Below are 21,538 nucleotides of genomic sequence, written 5' to 3' on the forward strand. Positions count from 1 at the left end.
TCAACATTTGATTCTTGTTTTTTCAAGTTTTTAGTGTTTGAGTACAGGGACATGACAGTGCATGAGTCTCAGATAATCAGTGAGTTCAGTTCCACCCAGTTATCAGTCACTGCAACAAAAAGCCTGTTCCTCTTATACGCTGCTGCCATCTAATGGCCAGGAAACAAACTAACTGGACCACAAGGACGTTTTCTAATGAAATAAAAATAAACAAGTGATTTGGTCTGATTGGTTTTATTTAATACAAATGACAATCCATCTCTTGGAGTGAAAATGTCATCGCCACAGTCCATCAGAACAGACTCCAAAACCCATATAGTCCATCTCTTGCAACAGACCTACTCCATGTCAAAATCATCCAGCATCTGAGTCCCTTCTCCCTTGACCCAGGGCAGGGGCAGAGGTCCATAGGGGTCATATGTCCAGCGACGTATTGACAAGGTTTATGTTTTCTCTGTACCTAGGGCCTCCTTGATGTGTCCTCTCCGACCCCACTTGGTTCTCAGCTCAACAGGCTTAAACCACAGGATGTCATCTACCAGAGAGAAAAGAGCAGAGGTCAGTTAAAATGAAGATACATCATGTAAACCACAGGTGAGTCAGAGCCACTTCCTACATCGCCACATTGGTAGTACGACAGAAGTTGTGGGCCAAATGGTACAGATTCTCTATATAGTGCACGACCTATGGGCCCTGGTCAAAAGTAGTGCACTATCAAAGGAATGGGGTGCCATTTGCAAATTAGTATCTCTGCCTGTGTTTGAGCCTGTATCTCTCCTGGGCTCTCGAGTGACGCAGTGGTCTAACACACTGCATCTCAGTGCAAGAGGTGTCACTGTAGTACCTGGTTCGAATCCAGGCTGTATCACATCTGGCTGCAGATATGGGGATATTATGGGGATATTATTGGGAAACATGTAGTGCTCAGCTCAGTGACCCCTCACCCCTGTTGAAGAATATGTATATGTATATGTGAGAAGTTATGGGGATATTATTGGGAAACATGTAGTGCTCAGCTCAGTGACCCCTCACCCCTGTTGAAGAATATGTATATGTATATGTGAGAAGTTATGGGGATATTATTGGGAAACATGTAGTGCTCAGCTCAGTGACCCCTCACCCCTGTTGAAGAATATGTATCTGCAGACAGCGGACCAGTGGTTGATCTTGAAAGGGTGTCCACTCAACATGATCCTCTTCAGCACCACACGTACCCAACAGGTCCTGCATGCCTGGGGGAGACAATTGTATTTATTATTATTTATTAACTTTTATTTAATTAGGCAAGTCAGTTAAGAGACTTTTTTTTTTACAATGACGGCCTACCCCGGCCAAACTCAGACAACGCTGGGCAAATTGCGCACCGCCCTATGGGACTCCCAATCACAGCCAGATGTGATACAGCCTGGATTCGAACCAGGTACTACAGTGACACCTCTTGCACTGAGATGCAGTGTGTTAGACCACTGCGTCACTCGAGAGCCCAGGAGAGATACAGGCTCAAACACAGGCAGAGATACTAATTCAGCTACACATCAGATACACAAACATTTATATGAACACAGAAGCAAAGAATGGCAATGTGTTCCTCTAGCCTTCCCCATCTTCAAACAGATAGAGACATACTAATTCAGCCAAACATCACTCTATCCAGGCCCTTACCATCCTCCCTCTGTCTGAAGAGCAGTACCCCAGCGGTGGGGAATGTAATGGAGGCTTTTACAGAAACCACCGTGGGGGCGTCAGCTCGAAGGAAACGCTCCAGCTTGTGCTTGTCGGCTGGAGAGAGAGCCAATCACAGGTTAGATACAACACTGAGCCGAACACTGACTGTAGACATGGTTCCATCACTTGCTTTGTTAATGCTAAAGTGCTGAAAGCTAGCCAACACACAATACTCCAGTCCCCACAGTGTCAGCATATTTGCCATACTTTTTATTCAATAGATAATTTTGTTCAAGACATAAATGGTGCAGTTTAGCCAGGTCCCCTAACCTGATGTGTGCTGGGAGAAGATGGCGCAGGCCCTGAACCTCCTGAATCCACAGTGGAACATCAGCTCCTCTTTAGACTTGATAGGGTCTGTGTTGATGGGGTGTCTCCTCAACAGCATGTGCATCACTGACATCTGATCACAGAGGATAGAAAGAAACCAAGGGGTAAGGAACTGGAAGAATAGTTTCTGATGAACTATAGTGTTAATAAGACCAGAAGCTAGGGTTGTTAGAATTATAACTTCTATCTATCTACAGTGCCTTGCGAAAGTATTCGGCCCCCTTGAACTTTGCGACCTTTTGCCACATTTCAGGATTCAAACATAAAGATATAAAACTGTATTTTTTTGTGAAGAATCAACAACAAGTGGGACACAATCATGAAGTGGAACGACATTTATTGGATATTTCAAACTTTTTTAACAAATCAAAAACTGAAAAATTGGGCGTGCAAAATTATTCAGCCCCCTTAAGTTAATACTTTGTAGCGCCACCTTTTGTTGCGATTACAGCTGTAAGTCACTTGGGGTATGTCTCTATCAGTTTTGCACATCGAGAGACTGACATTTTTTCCCATTCCTCCTTGCAAAACAGCTCGAGCTCAGTGAGGTTGGATGGAGAACATTTGTGAACAGCAGTTTTCAGTTCTTTCCACAGATTCTCGATTGGATTCAGGTCTGGACTTTGACTCGGCCATTCTAACACCTGGATATGTTTATTTTTGAACCATTCCATTGTGGATTTTGCTTTATGTTTTGGAGCTGTAGATCTCTGCAGTTCATCCAGAGTGATCATGGGCCTCTTGGTTGCATCTCTGATCAGTCTTCTCCTTGTATGAGCTGAAAGTTTCTCTGCTGCAGAGATGGTTGTCCTTCTGGAAGGTTATCCCATCTCCACAGAGGAGTTCTAGAGCACTGTCAAAGTGACCATTGGGTTCTTAGTCACCTGCCTGACCAAGGCCTTTCTTCCCAGATTGCTCAGTTTGGACAGGCGGGCAGCTCTGGGAAGAGTCTTGCACCTCTGGGAAGAGTCACAGATCTTCCCCAGATCTGTGCCTCAACACAATCCTGTCTAGGAGCTCTACGGACAATTCCTTTGAATCATTCCAATCAATTGAATTGACCACAGGTGGACTCCAATCAAGTTGTAGTAACAAGAAGGATGATCAATGGAAACAGGATGCACCTGAGCTCAATTGAGTCTCATAGCAAAGGGTTTGAATACTTATGTAAATAATGTATTTCTGTTCTTTACTTTTAAAAAGTGTGCAAAAATGTCTAAAAACCTGTTTTTGTCATTATGGGGTATTGTGTGTAGAATGCTGAGGATTAAAAAAACATTTTTTTAGAATAAGGCTGTAACGTAACAAAATGTGGAAAAAGTCCAAGGGTCTGAATACTTTCCGAAGGCACTGTACACACGCACACAAATACACACACACACGTTCTCATCGAACATCTCATTCTAAAATCATGGGTATTCATTTGGAGTTGGTCCCCCCTTTGCTGCTATAAAAGCATCCACTCTTCTGGGAAGGCTTTCCACTAGATGTTGGAACATTTCTTTGGGGTCTTGCTTCCATTCAGCCACAAGAGCATTAGTGAGGTTGGGCACTGATGTTGGGAGATTAGGCCTGGCTCGCAGTCGGCATTCCAATTCATCCCAAAGGTGTTTGATGGGAATGAGGTCAGTGCTCTGTGCAGGCTAGTCAAGTTCTTCCACACTGCTCTCGACAAACCATTTCTGTATGGACCTCGCTTTGTGTACTTGGGCATTGTCATGATGAAACAGAAAAGGGCTTTCCCAAAATTCTGCCACATAGTTGAACTCTCCAGATAGTTGAACTCTTCCACTCTCCAGAGTCCAATGGTGGCAAGCTTTACACCACTCCAGCCGACGCTTGGTATTGCACATGGTGATCTTAGCCTTGTGTATGGCTGCTTGGCCATGGAAACCCATTTCATGAAGCTACCGACGAACAGCTATTGTACTGACGTTGCTTCCAGAGGCCGTTTGGAACTCAGTAGTGAGTGTTGCAACCAAAGACAGGCGATTTTTACTACGTCCTTCAGCACTTGGTGGTCCTGTTCTGTGAGCTTGTGTGGCCTACCACTTTGCGGCTGAGCCGTTGTTGCTCCTAGACGTTTCCACTCCACAATAACAGCGCTTACAGTTTACCGGGGAAGCTCTAGCAGGGCAGAAATTAGACAAACTGACTTTTTTAAATTTTCTATGACGGTGTCATGTTGAAAGTCACTGAGCTCTTCAGTAAGGCCATTCTACTGCCTAATGTCTAATGTTTGTCTATGGAGATAGCATGGCTGTGTGCTCGATATTATATACCTGTCAACAACGGGTGTGGCTGAAATAGCCACTAATTTGAAGGGCTGTCCACATACGTTTGTATACATAGTGCATATTTATAATATACAAATATATATATATTCAGAATTTCTATTACTCTGTAGTTTGTGTACACTTTTAGCAACATATTTTACAGCAGAAATGGGTTACAATTCTAAACTTTCAGACTTAAGACATTCATTCAGGTGTATGCTAATACTGTATACCTTCTGTTCATGTGGCAGTAAGGAGACCAGAACCAGAGGTCTGCCTGCCTGGACACTCTCCGTCACCGTGGGGGGAACATCCACTCCATGGAGGGTCACATACCAGCCCACCTAGAGAGCAGAGCAGGGTTAATGGATGGGGGGGCACAGAGAGGGGACAGGGTTGAAACAGGATGTCACACACACGGCAGACTCTTACCATGGCCCCTTCTTCCTCCTGCGCAGCCTCAGCTAGTATGCGGCGGCCTGTGCGCTCAAAGCTCTGAAACTGGAAGATGCGGGAGTAGTCTGCAGGCAGGTTTTCCACAGGGTTCCAGGGGGAGGAGCGGAAACTCTTCAGGCCCCTGTAACGCTGGAACCTGAGCACACAGGAAATTAGCAACGTCAACGTATAGCTAAATAACTACGTTGGGCCAGGACGTCCTGGAAAGTAAAGTTTGGGCGTTAACGGCTCGAAGGCATTGTCTACTACATATGACCAGATGTTTCAGACAAGTTTGGTACATTCCTCCCTCCTCAGACTTTCCCTTGAGTGTTGCTAAAGGAAATGTTACATCTTGGAGTGCTTTGACTCTTTGACCAGAGGCCAGGATCAAGTCACTGGCTGGAAATGAGCTGTTCATCAAGGTTATCACATTCTGCTTGACCATTTTTCCAAATGTAAATATAAACTCAACGTACAGGTAACCACCAAAATAAAGGAAACACTTGAGTAAATAAGGGACACAAAGTCTATTGAAAGCAGGTACTTCCACACCATTCTGTATACTTCCGGCCCGTCCTTGGACACTGTGCTATCTAACCTCCAAACGAGCTTCAATGCCATACAACACTCCTTCCATGGCCTCCAACTGCTCTTAAACGCTAGTAAAACCAAATGCATGCTTTTCAACCGTTCGCTGCCTGCACCTGCACGCCCCTGGATGGTTCCGACCTAGAATATGTGGACATCTATAAGTACCTAGGTGTCTGGCTAGACTGTAAACTCTCCTTCCAGACTCATATCAAACATCTCCAATCTAAAATCAAATCTAGAGTCGGCTTTCTATTCCGCAACAAAGCGGCAGGGTAGCCTAGTGGTTAGAGCGTTGGACTAGTAACCGAAAGATTGCAAGTTCGAATCCCCGAGCTGACAAGGTACGAATTTGTCGTTCTGCCCCTGAACAGGCAGTTAACCCACTGTTCCTAGGCCGTCATTGAAAATAAGAATTTGTTCTTAACTGACTTGCCTAGTAAAATAAAGGTAAAATAAAATTTTAAAAAGCCTCCTTCACTCACGCCGCCAAACTTACCCTAGTAAAACTGACTATCCTACCGATCCTCGACTTCGGCGATGTCATCTACAAAATAGCTTCCAATACTCTACTCAGCAAACTGGATGCAGTTTATCACAGTGCCATTTGTTTTGTTACTAAAGCACCTTATACCACCCACCACTGCGACCTGTATGCTCTAGTCGGCTGGCCCTCGCTACATATTCGTCGCCAGACCCACTGGGTCCAGGTCATCTACAAGTCCATGCTAGGTAAAGCTCCGCCTTATCTCAGTTCACAGGTCACGATGGCAACACCCACCCGTAGCACACGCTCCAGCAGGTGTATCTCACTGGTCATCCCTAAAGCCAACACCTCATTTGGCCCCCTTTCGTTCCAGTTCTCTGCTGCCTGTGACTGGAACGAATTGCAAAAATCGCTGAAGTTGGAGACTTTTATCTCCCTCACCAACTTCAAACATCTGCTATCTGAGCAGCTAAACGATCGCTGCAGCTGTACATAGTCTATCGGTAAATAGCCCACCCAATTTTACCTACCTCATCCCCATACTGTTTATATTTATTTACCTTTCTGCTCTTTTGCACACCAATATCTCTACCTGTACATGACCATCTGATCATTTATCACTCCAGTGTTAATCTGTGAAATTGTAATTATTCGCCTACCTCCTCATGCCTTTTGCACACTATGTATATAGACTCTCTTTTTTTTCTACTGTGTTATTGACTTGTTAATTGTTTACTCCATGTGTAACTCTGTGTTGTCTGTTCACACTGCTATGCTTTATCTTGGCCAGGTCGCAGTTGCAAATGAGAACTTGTTCTCAACTAGCCTACCTGGTTAAATAAAGGTGAAAAAACAACAACAAAAAACAGGTTTGGTTCCTGAGTTAATTAAGTAATTAACATCCCATCATGCTTAAGGTTATGTGCAAAAATGTAGAAATTGCCATTATTTTGGCTACTATGGCTAGAAGAGATCTCAGGGGTCTCAAAAGAGCATAGGGTGTTTAAACGGTGTGTGTGTCTCAGTCACCAGATCTGAACCCAATCAAACACTTATAGGAGATTCTGGAGCGCCTGAGACAGTGTTTTCCACCACCATCAACAAAACATCAAATTATGGAATTTCTCGTGTGAGAATGGTGTCACATTCCTCCAATAGAGTTCCAGACACTTAGAATCTATGCCAAGGGGCACTGAAGCTGTTCTGGCTCATGGTGACCCAACGCCCTATTAAGACACTTTATGTTGGCGTTTCCTTTATTTTGGCAGTTACCTGTATGTGAGTCATGGTTGACTGTGGGTGTTACATGTCTTTTTCATGGATCGTTTGAATGATTTTGCTTAGACTGCCCCGCTGTGTTGTAGCCTACATTAAGAGCAGAGGGTCCTGTACAGTACTGAAGGAAAAGGGGCCACTGTGTATTTGATAGACAATATCATTGTCATGCCCTTACCTGTTCTTAGCCGATTGGTCTAGAGGTGTGTCCACTTCATCTGGGAACATCTCATTGGCCCGAGCCTCCCGGTAGCGTTTTAACCCCCCCCCTTCCTCTGCCTCATCCATCCACTCATCATAGCGCTGGTCTGATCCACCCTTGTTTGATGTGGAATTCAGCTCCTCCTCCTCCTCCGAACCACCACCTGAGGCAGCATCTACTAGGGCTGAGAATTGTATTGCGATTCTCACAATTCTATATGTATTGCGATTAGATACTGTGATTTTATTATGACTCGATGTTACAAACATATTGCTCACTATATGTCTGCTGCAGAGGGACAAGAGACAGCCATGAGAAAACAAGTTTTGTTCAGACATTGAAATAAAAGTGCTGAAAACAAAATTCGCTCCCTATTAAACAAGCTATGAAGGAAATATGCTGGAATTTTGGTGAAAGTACAGCCATCTGGCGTAAAAATAATATTGCGATAATGTCAATACTATATATCGTCAAAAATAATATCCCGACGATATGCAACTGTATCGATCCCCCCCATCACTAGTTTCTACTGTAGAGCTACTGTACATACTACATCATATACACCAGACTTTTTCCACATTTTGTTAGGTTACAGCCTTATTCTAAAATTTATCAAATTTGTTTTTCTTCAATCTACTCACAATATCCCATAACGACAGAGCAAAAATTGGTTTAGAAATGTTTGTTAATTTATTAAAAATAAAAAAAACTTAAATATCACATTTATATAAGTCGTCAGACCCTTTCCTCAGTACTTTGTTGAAGCACCTTTGACAGCGATTACAGCCTCGAGTCTTCTTGGGTATGACGCTACAAGCTTGGCACACCTGTATTTAGGGAGTTTCTTCCATTCTTCTCTGCAGAGCCTCTCAAGCTTTTTCAGGTTGGATGGGAGCGTTGCTGCACAGCTATTTTCAGGTTTCTCCAGAAATGTTCGGTCGGGTTCAAGTCCGGGCTCTGCCTGGGCCACTCAAGGACATTCAGACTTGTCCCGTAGCCACTCCTGCGTTGTCTTGGCTGTGTGCTTAGGGTCGTTGTCATGTTGGAAGGTGAACCTTCGCCCCAGTCTGAGGTTCTGGGCGCTCTGGAGCAGGTTTTCATCAAGGATCTCTATGTATTTTGCTTCGTTCATCTTTGCCTCGATCCTGACTAGTCTCCCAGTCCCTGCCGCTGAAAAATATACCCACAACATGATGCTGCCACCACAATTCTTCACTGTAGGGATGGTGCCAGGTTTGCTCCAGACGTGACACTTAGCATTCAGGCCAAAGAGCTCAATCTTGGTTTCATCAGATAGGAGAATCTTGTTTCTCATGATCTGAAAGTCTTTAGTTGCCTTTTGGCAAACTCCAAGCGGGCTGTCATGTGCCTTTTACTGAGGAGTGGCTTCAGTCTGGTCACTCTACCATAAAGGCCTGATTGGTGGAGTGCTGCACAGATGCACCAAGACCTGCACCAAGACCCCCATTTGGGAAGGGAAAGGGGATACCTAGCCAGTTGTACAACAGAATGCATTCAAATGAAATGTGTCTTCCGCATTTAACCCAACCCCTCAGAGAGGTGCGGGGGGCTACCTTAATCTCAGATTGGCCAGGCTGACAGCTCTAGGAAGAGTCTTGGTGGTTCCAAACTTCTTCCATTTAAGAATGATGGAAGCCATTGTGTTCTTGGGGACCTTCAATGCTGCAGAAATGTTTTGGTACCCTTCCCCTGATCTGTGCCTTGACACAATCCTGTCTCGGAGCTCTAAGGACAATTTCTTCGACCTCATGGCTTGATTTTTGCTCTGACATGCACTGTCAACTGTGGGACCTTATATAGACAGGTGTGTGCCTTTCCAAATCATGTCCAATCAATTGAATTTACCACAGGTGAACTCCAATCAAGTTGTAGAAACATCAAGGATGATGAATGGAAACAGGAGGCACCTGAGCTCAATTTCAAGTCTCATAGCAAAGGGCCTGAGTACTTATGTAAATAAGGCATTTCTGTTTTTTCACTTTGTCATTATGGGGCATTGTGTGTAGATTGCTGAGTATTTTTATTTATTTAATATATTTTAGAATAAGGCTGTAACAAAATGTGGAAAAAGTCAAGGGGTCTGAATCCTTTTCGAAGGCACCGTATGTAATGTGAACTACTGGTGTTAATGAGGTTCAAGCCAAGGGCATTATACTATTTATTAGAGGTCGACTGATTAATCGGAATGGCCGATTTCAAGTTTTCATAACAATCGGAAATCTGTATTTTTGGACACCGATTTGGGCAATTTAAAAAATATATATTTTATTTTTTACACACCTTTATTTAATCTTTATTTAACTAGGCAAGTCAGTTATGAACACATTCTTATTTTCAATGACGGCCTAGGAACAGTGTGTTAACTGCCTCGTTCAGGGGCAGAACGACAGATTTTCACTTTGTCAGCTCGGGGGATTCAATCTTGCAACCTTACAGTTAACTAGTCCAACACTCTAACCACCTGCCTCTCATTGCACTCCGCGATGAGACTGCCTGTTACGCGAATGCAGTAAGCCAAGGTAAGTTGCTAGCAAGCATTAAACTTATCTTATAAAAAACAATCAATCAATCAATCAATCATAATCACTAGTTAACTACACATGGTTGATGATATTACTAGTTTATCTAGCGTGTCCTGCGTTGGATATAATCGATGCGGTGCGTATCATTGCTCCAATGTGTACCCAACCATGAACATCAATGCCTTTCTTAAAATCAATACACAGAAGTGTATATTTTTAAACCTGCATATTTAGCTAAAAGAAATCCAGGTTAGCAGGCAATATTAACCAGGTGAAATTGTGTCACTTCTCTTGCGTTCATTGCACGCAGAGTCAGTATATATGCAACAGTTTGGGCCGCCTAATTTGCCAGAATTTTACGTAATTATGACATAACATTGAAGGTTGTGCAATGTGACAGGAATATTTAGACTAATGGATGCCACCCCTTAGATAAAATACAGAACGGTTCCGTAATTCACTGAAAGAATAAATGTCTTGTTTTCGAGATGATAGTTTCCGGATTTGACCATATTAATGACCTAAGGCTCGTATTTATGTGTGTTATTATGTTATAACTAAGTCTATGATTTGATAGAGCAGTCTGACTGAGCGGGGGTGGGCAGCAGCAGGCTCAAATCAAATCAAATCAAATTTATTTATATAGCCCTTCGTACATCAGCTGATATCTCAAAGTGCTGTACAGAAACCCAGCCTAAAACCCCAAACAGCAAGCAATGCAGGTGTAGAAGCACGGTGGCTAGGAAAAACTCCCTAGAAAGGCCAAAACCTAGGAAGAAACCTAGAGAGGAACCAGGCTATGTGGGGTGGCCAGTCCTCTTCTGGCTGTGCCGGGTGGAGATTATAACAGAACATGGCCAAGATGTTCAAATGCTCGTAAGCATTCATTCAAACAGCACTTTCATGCGTATTGCCAGCAGCTCTTTGTTGTGCATCAAGCATTGCGCTGTTTATGACTTCAAGCCTATCTTGTTCTGCATGGGTAACGCTGCTTCGAGGGTGGCTGTTGTCGTTGTGTTCCTGGTTCAAGCCCAGGGAGGAGCGAGGAGAGGGACGGAAGCTATACTGTTACACTGGCAATACTAAAGTGCCTATAAGAACATCCAATAGTCAAAGGTTAATGAAATACAAATGGTATAGAGAGAAACAGTCCTATAATTCCTATAATAACTACAACCTAAAACTTCTAACCTGGGAATATTGAAGACTCATGTTAAAAGGAACCACCAGCTATCATATGTTCTCATGTTCTGAGCAAGGAACTTAAACGTTAGCTTTCTTACATGGCACATATTACACTTTTACTTTCTTTTCCAACACTTTGTTTTTGCATTTATTTAAACCAAATTGAACATGTTTCATTATTTATTTGAGGCTAAATTGATTTTATTGATGTATTACATTACAAGTTAAAATAAGTGTTCATTCAGTATTGTTGTAATTGTCATTATTACAAATACATTTCAAACTTTTTTTGGTCCTCCAATAATCAGTATCGGCGTTGAAAAATCATAATTGGTCGACCTCTACTATATATAAACCTAATGGTGTTGGCCCAAGGAAGTTAGAAGAAGTGTAAAAGTGGTTCTCACAGAAGTGGCATTACAGTAAGCAAGAGATACATGGGGGGGGATCCACACTGCATGGGGTCGATTCACAACCTTCAGAACAACTCCAGCTGTAATAACAATAATAATCATGATCATCCCCAGCACCCTTTCCTCCATTGTTAACATCTCCTAGTCTAACCCCAACATCAAACACATTCTAATAACGATTAAAGAAAATAAATGGAGCTGAACCTTTTCTCCAAAGACGAATTTCCCCCTTTCTTTCAAGCAAGGCTGTTATAAATAAATGGCCGTCCCTCCCTTGGTCCAGACGGGAAGTTGTGTCCACGGAGCAGGAAATCAGGTGGCTTCTCTCGGGACCCTTGCTCCAAACACTATTGTTGCCACGGTGAGCAGCCTGGCACTACAGCCCAGAGGCAGACACTGAGAAAACAAACAGTGGTGCTGCGCCGCAGACCAACCACGGGTTACGTATACACTGTTTTGTTCCACCCCCAACCACACCGTCCGGCGCCGCAACTTTTTTTCTCCACCAATCACTGTCCTGTCTGAGCTGCTTCCCCCTGCGTTCTTCCGCATCACCCCATATCAGCTCAGACGTCTCAACAATCAACTCAGACTGTAGGATCACCCTCTTCTCCTTACACTACTCTGTCTGCTTACGCTTTCCTTTAGTGGTTTCACTATCGCAACAGACAGAGGGTAAACAAACATGTAAACAAACACCTTAGCAGTGCACCCAATGCCCTGGGACAGGACGAGGTCAGTGTAACAGTTGTCACTCTTTCTTCTGTAGTAATGGCTACACCAACTGAGTTGACCCTCACATTCATTTATGCACTGTCTCTATGAACACTCACAGGACTCCACACACTCACACTGACACCACAACACACACATAACATGCATACACATTTACACTAACAATCTTCATTTACACTGCTACTACTCTGTCATACATCCTGATGCCTAGTCACCTTATCCCTATACATATCTACCTCTATCACTCCAGTATCCCTGCACATTGTTTAAAATGGTACTGGAACTGACCCTGTATATAGCTTCTTACTTTCTCGTGTTCTAATTTCTAGTGTCTTTGCTCTTCCTTATGTTATTGTTTATGAATACTGCATTATTGGGTTTAGAGCTTGCAAGAAAAGCACTGTACTTGGGCACGTAACAATAAAACTTGAAACTGATGTATGTGCTGGAAAAATACATACATAACTATTATTCTGTGCAGACTTTTCCGTTTCCCAGGCTGTGGATTGTATTCAATACACACCACCTGAGAGTCAAGGTCCTCTTCATCTATGGATTCGTCCATCATCGCGTCATCATCCTCCTCATCGTCCGTGCTCACTTCATCCTCCTCACCATTCTCATCCTCCTCATCCACAATCCATGTGGCCTGGTAGTCTGATGTCCCCTTAGGCACCTTCATAGCACGCTTGCTCTTTCTGGCCTCTGAGGGGAGGACGAGGGGGGAAGGAGAACATTTATTAAAGAAGTTCATTACATTGTAAACCCAGAGACAATAATAAACTCAATGTGTTGACATGAACCAGTTCAAAGTACCCATACAATGGATGCCAACAACAGCACTGCAACCATAGTTCTAACATGTAATTCAACATAACGACCCTCTATAACTCTGCCCTCTCTCTCCCTTTACCTTCAGCCTCCAGCAGTTCAGTATCAGTGGGCCAGGTCTGCTCTCCATCCATGGGGCCTACCTCTGCCTCAGCCTGCAGACTCTCCCTGCGAGCTGGGTCTGCCTTCATCAGCACCCGCACTGACTCCATTTCATCAACACCACCATCCTGAAACACATAGAGAGCACAGTTAGCACGTACTGCCAACAAGCAGAAGCAGCACTGATAAATGCCTTCACTATAGTTTGTAAATTATTAATTAAATCACTGTCAATTTTGTATGTAATGATATCAGCCCGTGATAAGCTGTGACCATCTTCGTAACATTGTTAAAATCAGAAATATTGTGCACAAAAATGCAGAATAGCTAAACAATGCCTTTGTCAATTCTAGATTAGACTAGTGCAATGCTATACTCTCCTGCTAAACTGATAAATAAACTTCAGTTAGTGCTAAATACGGCTGCTAGAATCTTGACTTGAACCAAAAAATTGTATCATGTTACTCCAGTAATATTACTGACTTCCTGTTAAGGCTAATTTCAAGGTTTTTCTGTTAACCTACAAAGTATTACATGGACTTGCTCCTACCCATCTCTCCGATTTGGTACATACCTACACGTACGCTACGGTCACAAGATGCAGGCCTCCTTATTGTCCCTAGAATTTCTAAGCAAACAGCTGGAGGCAGGGCTATAGATCTTTGAGGGCTATACTCAGCCTCGTCTGAGGGTAGTAAGTTGGTGGTCTGTTGATATCCCTCTAGAGGTGTGGGGGCTGTGCTTTGGCAAAGTGTGTGGGGTTATATCCTGTCTGGTTGACCCTGTCCAGGGGTATCATTGGACAGGGCCACAGTGTCCCCCAACCCCCGCGTCTCAGCCTCCAGTATCTATGCTGCAATAGTCGACAGTTGAAGTCGGATGTTTACATACACCTTAGCCAAATACATTTAAACTCAGTTCTTCACAATTCCTGACATGTAATCCAAGTAAACATTCCCAGTCTTAGGTCAGTTAGTCTTAGATCAGTTAAGAATGTGAAATGTTAGAATAATAGTAGAGAGAATGATTTATTACAGCTTTTATTTCTTTCATCACATTCCAGTGGGTCAGAAGTTTACATACACTCAATTAGTATTTGGTAGCCTTGCCTTTAAATTGTTTAACTTGGGTCAAACGTTTTGGGTAGCCTTTGTCACACCCTGACCATAGAGAGCTGTTTATTCTCTATGTTGGTTAGGTCGGGGTGTGACTAAGGCTGGGTTATTTAGGGGAATTGTATATCTATGTTGGCCTGGTATGGTTCCCAATCAGAGGCAGCTGTTTATCGTTGTCTCTGATTGGGGATCATATGTAGGTAGCCATTTCCCCATTGTGCTTGGTGGGATCTTGTCTATGCATAGTTGCCTGTGAGCATTATTATAGCTTCACGTTTCGTTTGTTCGCTTTCTTGTTTTGTTCTTTGAAGGTTTCTATTCCAAAATAAAGGATGGAAACATATCACGCTGCATCTTGGTCTACTCCTTATGACGAACGTGACAGAAGATCCCACCACAAACGGACCAAGCTGCGTGGCCAGGAGGAGCAGGTATCCTGGGCCTGGGAGGAGATAATGGCAGGAGACGAAAGCCTTCCATGGAAGCAGACGCAAGAGGTGAAGGAAGGACAACGACGACACCGGGGTTTGCGGCCACGACGGAAGGGAGCCTCAAAAAGTACATTTGGGGGAGGCACACGGAGTGGTCGGCGAAGCCGAGGGGCGAGTCTGAGAGCGAAGAAGAATATTGGGATAGACTGAGCGAGGAGTATTGTGAGATAGTTGAGGGGAGGTAGAGTGGATGGTTTGGTGTCTGGAGCGAGACAGTCGCCGTGAGGAGTGTGGGACCAGTCAGGCACCATGTTTTGCAGAGATACGCAATGTGCCTCCAGTACGCATCCACAGCCCGGTGCGTTCTGTGCCAGCTCCTCGCACTTGCCGTGCGAAAGTGAGCTTCTAGCCGGGACGGGTTGTGCCGGCTCAGCGCTCCTGGTCTCCAGTACCCCTCCTCGGTCCAGGATATCCTGCGCCGGCTCTACGCACTGTGTTGCCAGTGCGCCTCCACAGCCCAGTGCGTCCTGTGCCAGCACCCCGAACTTGCCGGGCTAAAGTGAGCATCCAGCCAGGATGGGTTGTGCCAGCTCTACGCTCTAGACCTCCAGTGCGCCTCCACAGTCCAGCACATCCTGTGCCTCCTCCCCACACTCGCCCTGAGGTGCGTGTCATCAGCCCGGTGCCACCTGTACCGGTCCCACGCATCAGGCCTCCAGTGCGCCTCCACAGTCCAGTACGTCCTGTGCCTCCTCCCCGCACTCGCCCTGAGGTGCATGTCATCAGCCCGGTGCCACCTGTACCGGTCCCACGCATCAGGCCTCCTGTGTGCCTCCACAGTCCAGAGCTTCCGGCGACAGTTCCCAGTCCAGAGCTTCCAGCGACAGTTCCCAGTCCAGAGCTCCCGGCAACAGTTCCCAGTCCAGAGCTTCCGGCGACGTTTCACAGTCCGGAACCTCCAACGACGGTCCACGGTCCGGAACCTCCTGAGACGGTCCACGGTCCGGAACCTCCTGAGACGGTCCACGGTCCGGAACCTCCTGAGACGGTCCACGGTCCGGAACCTTCTGAGATGGTCCACGGTCCGGAACATCCAGCGACGGTCCGCCATCCAGAGCCTCCAGCGACAGTCTGCGGTCCAGAGTCCCCAGCGACAGTCTGCGGTCCAGAGTCCCCGGAGACGAACCGCGGTCCGGAGTCCTTGGCGACGATCTACGGTCCGGAATCCCCGGCGACGATCCACAGTCTGGAGCCTGCGGCAACGATCCACGGTCCAGAACCTCCGGTGACGATCCAAGGTCCGGTGCCTCCGGTGACGATCCAGAGTCCCCGGCGACGATCTACGGTCCAGTTAGTCCGATGACGTATCCACGAGCGGAGTGGGGACTTTGCCCCGCACCGGAGCTGCCCCCGACGGTAGATGGCCAACCGGGCCCTCTCCTATTGAGTCAGGTTTTGCGGTCGGAGTCCGCACCTTTGGGGAGGAGGGGGGTACTGTCACGCTCTGACCATAAAGAGCTGTTTATTCTCTATGTTGGTTAGGTCGGGGTGTGATTAAGGTTGGGTTATCTAGGGGAATTGTATATCTATGTTGGCCTCGTATGGTTCCCAATCAGAGGCAGCTGTTTATTCTGTATGTTGGTTAGGTCGGGGTGTGATTAAGGTTGGGTTATCTAGGGGAATTGTATATCTATGTTGGCCTCGTATGGTTCCCAATTAGAGGCAGCTGTTTATCGTTGTCTCTGATTGGGGATTATATTTAGGTAGCCATTTCCCCATTGTGCTTGGTGGGATCTTGTCTATGTATAGTTGCCTGTGAGCATTATTATAGCTTCACGTTTCCTTTGTTCGCTTTGTTGTTTTGAAGTTTTCTATTCCAAAATAAAGGATGGAAACATACCATGCTGCATCTTGGTCTACTCCTTATGACGAACTTGACAGCCTTCCACAAGCTTCCCACAATAAGTTGGGTGAATTTTGGCCCATTCCTCCTGACAGAGCTGGTGTAACGGAATCAGATTTGTAGGCCTCCCTGCTTGCACACATTTTGAGTTTCCCACAAATTTTCTATAGGATTGAGGTCAGGGCTTTGTCCTTTGTTATCCTTAAGCCATTTTGCCACAACTTTGGAAGTATGCTTGGGGTCATTGTCCATTTGGAAGACCCATTTGCGACCAAGCTTTAACTTACTGATTGATGTCTTGAGACGTTGTTTCAATATATCCACATAATTTTCCTCCCTCATGATGCCATCTATTTTGTGAAGTGCACCGGTCACTCCTGCAGCAAAGTACCCCCACAACATGATGCTGCCACCCCCGTGCTTCACGGTTGTGATGGTGTTCTTCGGCTTGCAAGCCTCCCCCGTTTTCCTCCAAAATAACGATAACCATGTGTAGTTTCAAACCGTATGCTAGCTTTTTTTATGGCGGTTTTGGAGCAGTAGCTTCTTCCTTGCTGATAACCTTTCAGGTTATGCCGATATAGGACTCGTTTTACTGTAGATATAGATACTTTTGTACCTGTTTCCTCCAGCATCTTCACAAGGTCCTTTGCTGTTGTTCTGGGATTGATTTGCACTTTTCACACCAAAGTACGTTCATCTCCAGGAGACAGAACGAGTCTCCTTCCTGAGCGGTATGACGGCTGAGGGCTCCCATGGTGTTTATACTAGCGTACTATTGTTTGTACAGATGAACGTGGTACCTTCAGACGTTTGGAAATTGCTCCCAAGGATGAACCAGGTTTGTGGAGGTCTAAAATTAGTTTTCTGAGGTCTTGGCTGATTTATTTTGATTTTCCCATGATGTCAAGCAAAGAGGCACTGAGTTTGAAGGTAGGCCTCCAATTGACTCAAATGATGTCAATTAACTTATCAGAAGATTCTAAAGCCATGACATCCTTTACTGGAATTTTCCAAGCTGTTTAAAGGCACAGTCAACTAAGTGTATGTAAACTTCTGACCCACTGGAATTGTGATACAGTGAAGTTATTAGTTAAATAATCTGTCAGTAAACAATTGTTGGAAAAATGACTTGTGTCATGCACAAAGTAGATGTCCTAACCTACTTGCCAAAACTATAGTTTGTTAACAAGAAATTTGTGAAGTGGTTGAAAATCTAGTTTTAATGACTCCAACTTGGGTGTATGTAAACTTCCAACTTCACCTGTATGTGCCGGGGAGCTAGGTTCAGTCTATCCTATCTTTTGTCCTGTGTGAACTTAAATACGTTCCCTCTAATCCTCCCATTTCTCTCCCCTCCCGGGGGAACTGAGCCTTAAGAGAGAGAGAGAGGGAGAAACTGACCCACCTGCATGCCTACGTCTCCTTCCTTCCCAGGCTTGGCAGGACGGGCGGTCATAGTTGAGGGGAAGGGGGTCTATGGGTGATTCGATCTGACTGAGCTGGAAGTTTCCAAACCCAGAGATGTGCACCAGCCTGTCCACCTGCAGAGGGCAGCCTCAGACATACCCAGACACACGCAGGGTCCCCAGGCCCGTGGGGGCTTCCCCTCTCTCTTTCTCAGAGCTGTTGGGGGTGTAGGGCCTGCTGACCCAGGAGGTGAGGCCGACGGGAGCAGAAGCCCAACCTCCTCTGCCTCTGTGCTCCCAGGTGTCTGAAGTCAGTGTGGCGTCCTGGTCTGAGTCCAGAGGGAAGAGGCGAGCCCCAGGGAAGCGGATTTTGGATATCTTGGCTAGCGCCTGCCGTGAGTCCACACGCTTCTTCACTGCCAGGTCTGAAACACCCTGACACACCAGAGCTGGGGGAGAGAGAAATGGAGGTTATATAGGATAGAGATGACAGTGGATGCAGAGAAATCGATGGGGTAGTTGAGATTTGGAGTAAAGGAATCAGTATAATATCTACAGTATGTCATCTGCTAAACATTTATCTAATCTGCAAGGGGAGAGGACAAGTTGAAAAAAATCCAGCGCACTGTGAGCATCTTTTTTGGATAGCTTGTATGGAAGCTTACAATGGGCTGGTAGCCCTTGTGCAAAGAGACCAAGGCAGTAGTCTCCATAACTGTCCCAGCCTTCTGTAGAGTCCAGCACAAACACCAGACTATCTGCTACCATCACCACATCCAGTAGAGAGTGCATGTCAACTAGAGAGAGAAGGGAGAGAATAGAGTCAGAGATTATGTTATCGGATTAGTACTAGCATCAGCATCGAATGAAGGCAGGTAGCCTAGCGGATATGAGCGTTAGGCCAGCAACCGAAAGGTAGCTGGTTCGAATCCCCGAGCAGACTAGGTGAAATATCTGTCGATGTGGCCTTGAGCAAGGCACTTAACCCTAATTGCTCCTGTAAAGGAGTCAGCATGCTTCAGTTCGGCTGGTACCTAGCCAAACCCGGCTAGCCGAACCGAATTAGTGCGCTTGCATACTCCCTTAGAAAACCTCTGCTTAATTTTAAAAAAATATAACGACAATAGTACTGTTTGTCCATTTTGAGACAGCATAGCAAGTATACACTTCCTCAAAATAGTCAGAATTGATCTAAGATATCTCAAGGAATCTATAATTAAATGATGTTTTTGCAGAGATCTAATTTAACATCTAACTAAGATGTTTGGTGCAGTATTTTTCAATGAAAAAAATGTACATCAAAGTGAGTTGTCTCTCGTTGAATGACAGAGTTTATAGAATAATCTCTACTGTTGACCAATCACCAACGAAGGAGCGTAGACTTCGGCTCCGAACTTCAGCTTGCCCCCAGAAAATGCACCCCAAGTCCAAAACTAACATAAACGTCATCATAATATATGCACAAACACTTCTAAACTGTTTCAGATGGGAAGCATGCGGACAACTTCAGACGCTCTGTATAAGAGCGTCCCCTAAATGAATAAAAATATCCAATGTAAATGAATGACTCAGAATGCCCCTTATAATTGTTGAGTACATCCAGACATGGATTATACTTTCATTTACGTAAACTATAGTCAGTATCTATATAACTTTAGTTTCGACAACATAAACAAATTGTTGTAGCCAAGTCGGTGAGCTACCTGGGTCTGGGTGGAGGAAGGTGAACCTCTGAAGCGGGCCATGACCAGGCTAAAGCTGTCACTGACCTCATACACACTGTTCTCCTCACACACCAGCCAGCCAGCCTCCTCACACCACAGCAGCCTGGTCACAGCCTCAGCATCTACACCTGCATGGAGGGCCAACCACAGCCACCAGGTGTGGGGGACCATCCCTGCTGCCCAGATGACATTTCTCTGCCAGGACCTGGACAGGACAGACACGTAGCATTTAAGGTAGACTCAGCAATGTACGAAGTAATAGTAATATCGTGCTGATTTCCACAACAACTAGAGAGTGTATTGATGCTGAACTTCTCCTCTGTTATGGTCCCATAGCTACCACATTGTAGCATATACTCTGTGTGACTGCAAAGTCTTGCATCGTGTTCATCTCAATATGTGCGGTGCTGCTCGTTGCAATGTCATAAAGCTGACTCTACTTTTAACTTGCCTGATTTATACCGCTGTGGTTCCAAAGTGACATTGTGTCAAATGCAAGAGCATCTTACCAGGTCCTTCTTATTTTGCCGCAGCTGGTTGGCTTTGTGTCGTCTGTCCAGCTTTCTCGCCTCTTTCTTCTGTTTTTTGGTAAGAGCAGTCATCGACGTCATCGACTGTTGGGGATGACATCATTCAAAGGTGAATACAGATCAGGATGGAAACAAATGAAAGGGCATGGCTACCAACATGTGCACTAGCAGATAGACAATTACAGTTGATGTAAGGGTAATGGACTAAACGCCTCTCCATGGTGAAGGAGGTTTCTGATGATCTACCAAAGGTGAGGGGCAGAGACCAGGCTTTTTTTGGAATCTAGCTCCTACTACATGGACCAAGGTCAATACTTCAAAAATGTAAATTGTGAAACGCCTACCATGTACCCATGTTCGTCCTCTGTAGTTGCGTGCCTTTCATTGTTTGCTGAAATCTATACATTTTCAATAAGCATTCATCAAATACAACCACTGTTTGCTCATTGCTGTTGCTCCCGAGTGGTGTAGCGGTCTAAGTCACTGCATCTCAGTGCAAGAGGTGTCACCTACAGTCCCTGGTTTGAATCCAGGCTGTAGCACATCTGGCTACAGCCATAGCCGGATGTGAACATAGCCGGATGTGAACAAAGAACATTCTTATTTACAATGACGGCAAACCCCGGCCAAACCTGATACTCCGGCCAAACCCAGACAACGCTGGGCCAATTGTGCGCCGCCCTATGGTACTCCCAATCACAGCCGGATGTGATGCAGCCTGGTTCAATGTTTTTTTCATTAATACATGTGACATATTTTACTATTTTCACAGTACCAGTCAAAAGTTTGGACACATCTACTCATCATTCAATGTTTTTTCTTAATTTTTACTATTTTCTACATTGTAGATGTCACGACTTCCGCCGAAGTCGGCTCCTCTCCTTGTTCGGGCAGCATTCGGCGGTCGACGTTGCCGGCTTTCTAGCCATTGCCGCTCCATTTTTCCATTGTTCCATTTGTTTTGTCTTGTTCCCTGCACACCTGGTTTTCATTCCCTAATCACACTGCATGTATTTATTCCTCTGTTCCCCTCCATGTATTTGTGTGAAATTGTTTTTGTTACATGTTCGTGTGTACGCGCCAGGCTGGGTTTTTCCCCGTTATTCCGTGGCTTTTCACGAGGGATGTTTATTGTACAACATTTGCTCAATTTTTGTGACTGTTTCGCGCATAGCACTTTTACCTTTGGCTGGAGGTTTTGACGCAGTGGCGTCTGTCTGTTTTATTGCCTCTGCCTTAATAAAGTGTGCTCCTGTTCACAACTCTGCTCTCCTGCACCTGACTTCTCCACCAGTA

At 45.1% G+C, this 21,538-nt stretch overlaps 1 pseudogene; it reads right to left on the reverse strand.

The window, feature by feature from the left end:
• Positions 1-209: 209 nt before the first annotated feature.
• On the reverse strand, positions 210-20,856 carry LOC112265535 (annotated as a pseudogene).
• Between the last annotated feature and the right edge of the window lie 682 nt (positions 20,857-21,538).

This window comes from Oncorhynchus tshawytscha, linkage group LG13, assembly GCF_018296145.1.
Source record: "Oncorhynchus tshawytscha isolate Ot180627B linkage group LG13, Otsh_v2.0, whole genome shotgun sequence".
Taxonomy (NCBI): Eukaryota; Metazoa; Chordata; class Actinopteri; order Salmoniformes; family Salmonidae; genus Oncorhynchus; species Oncorhynchus tshawytscha.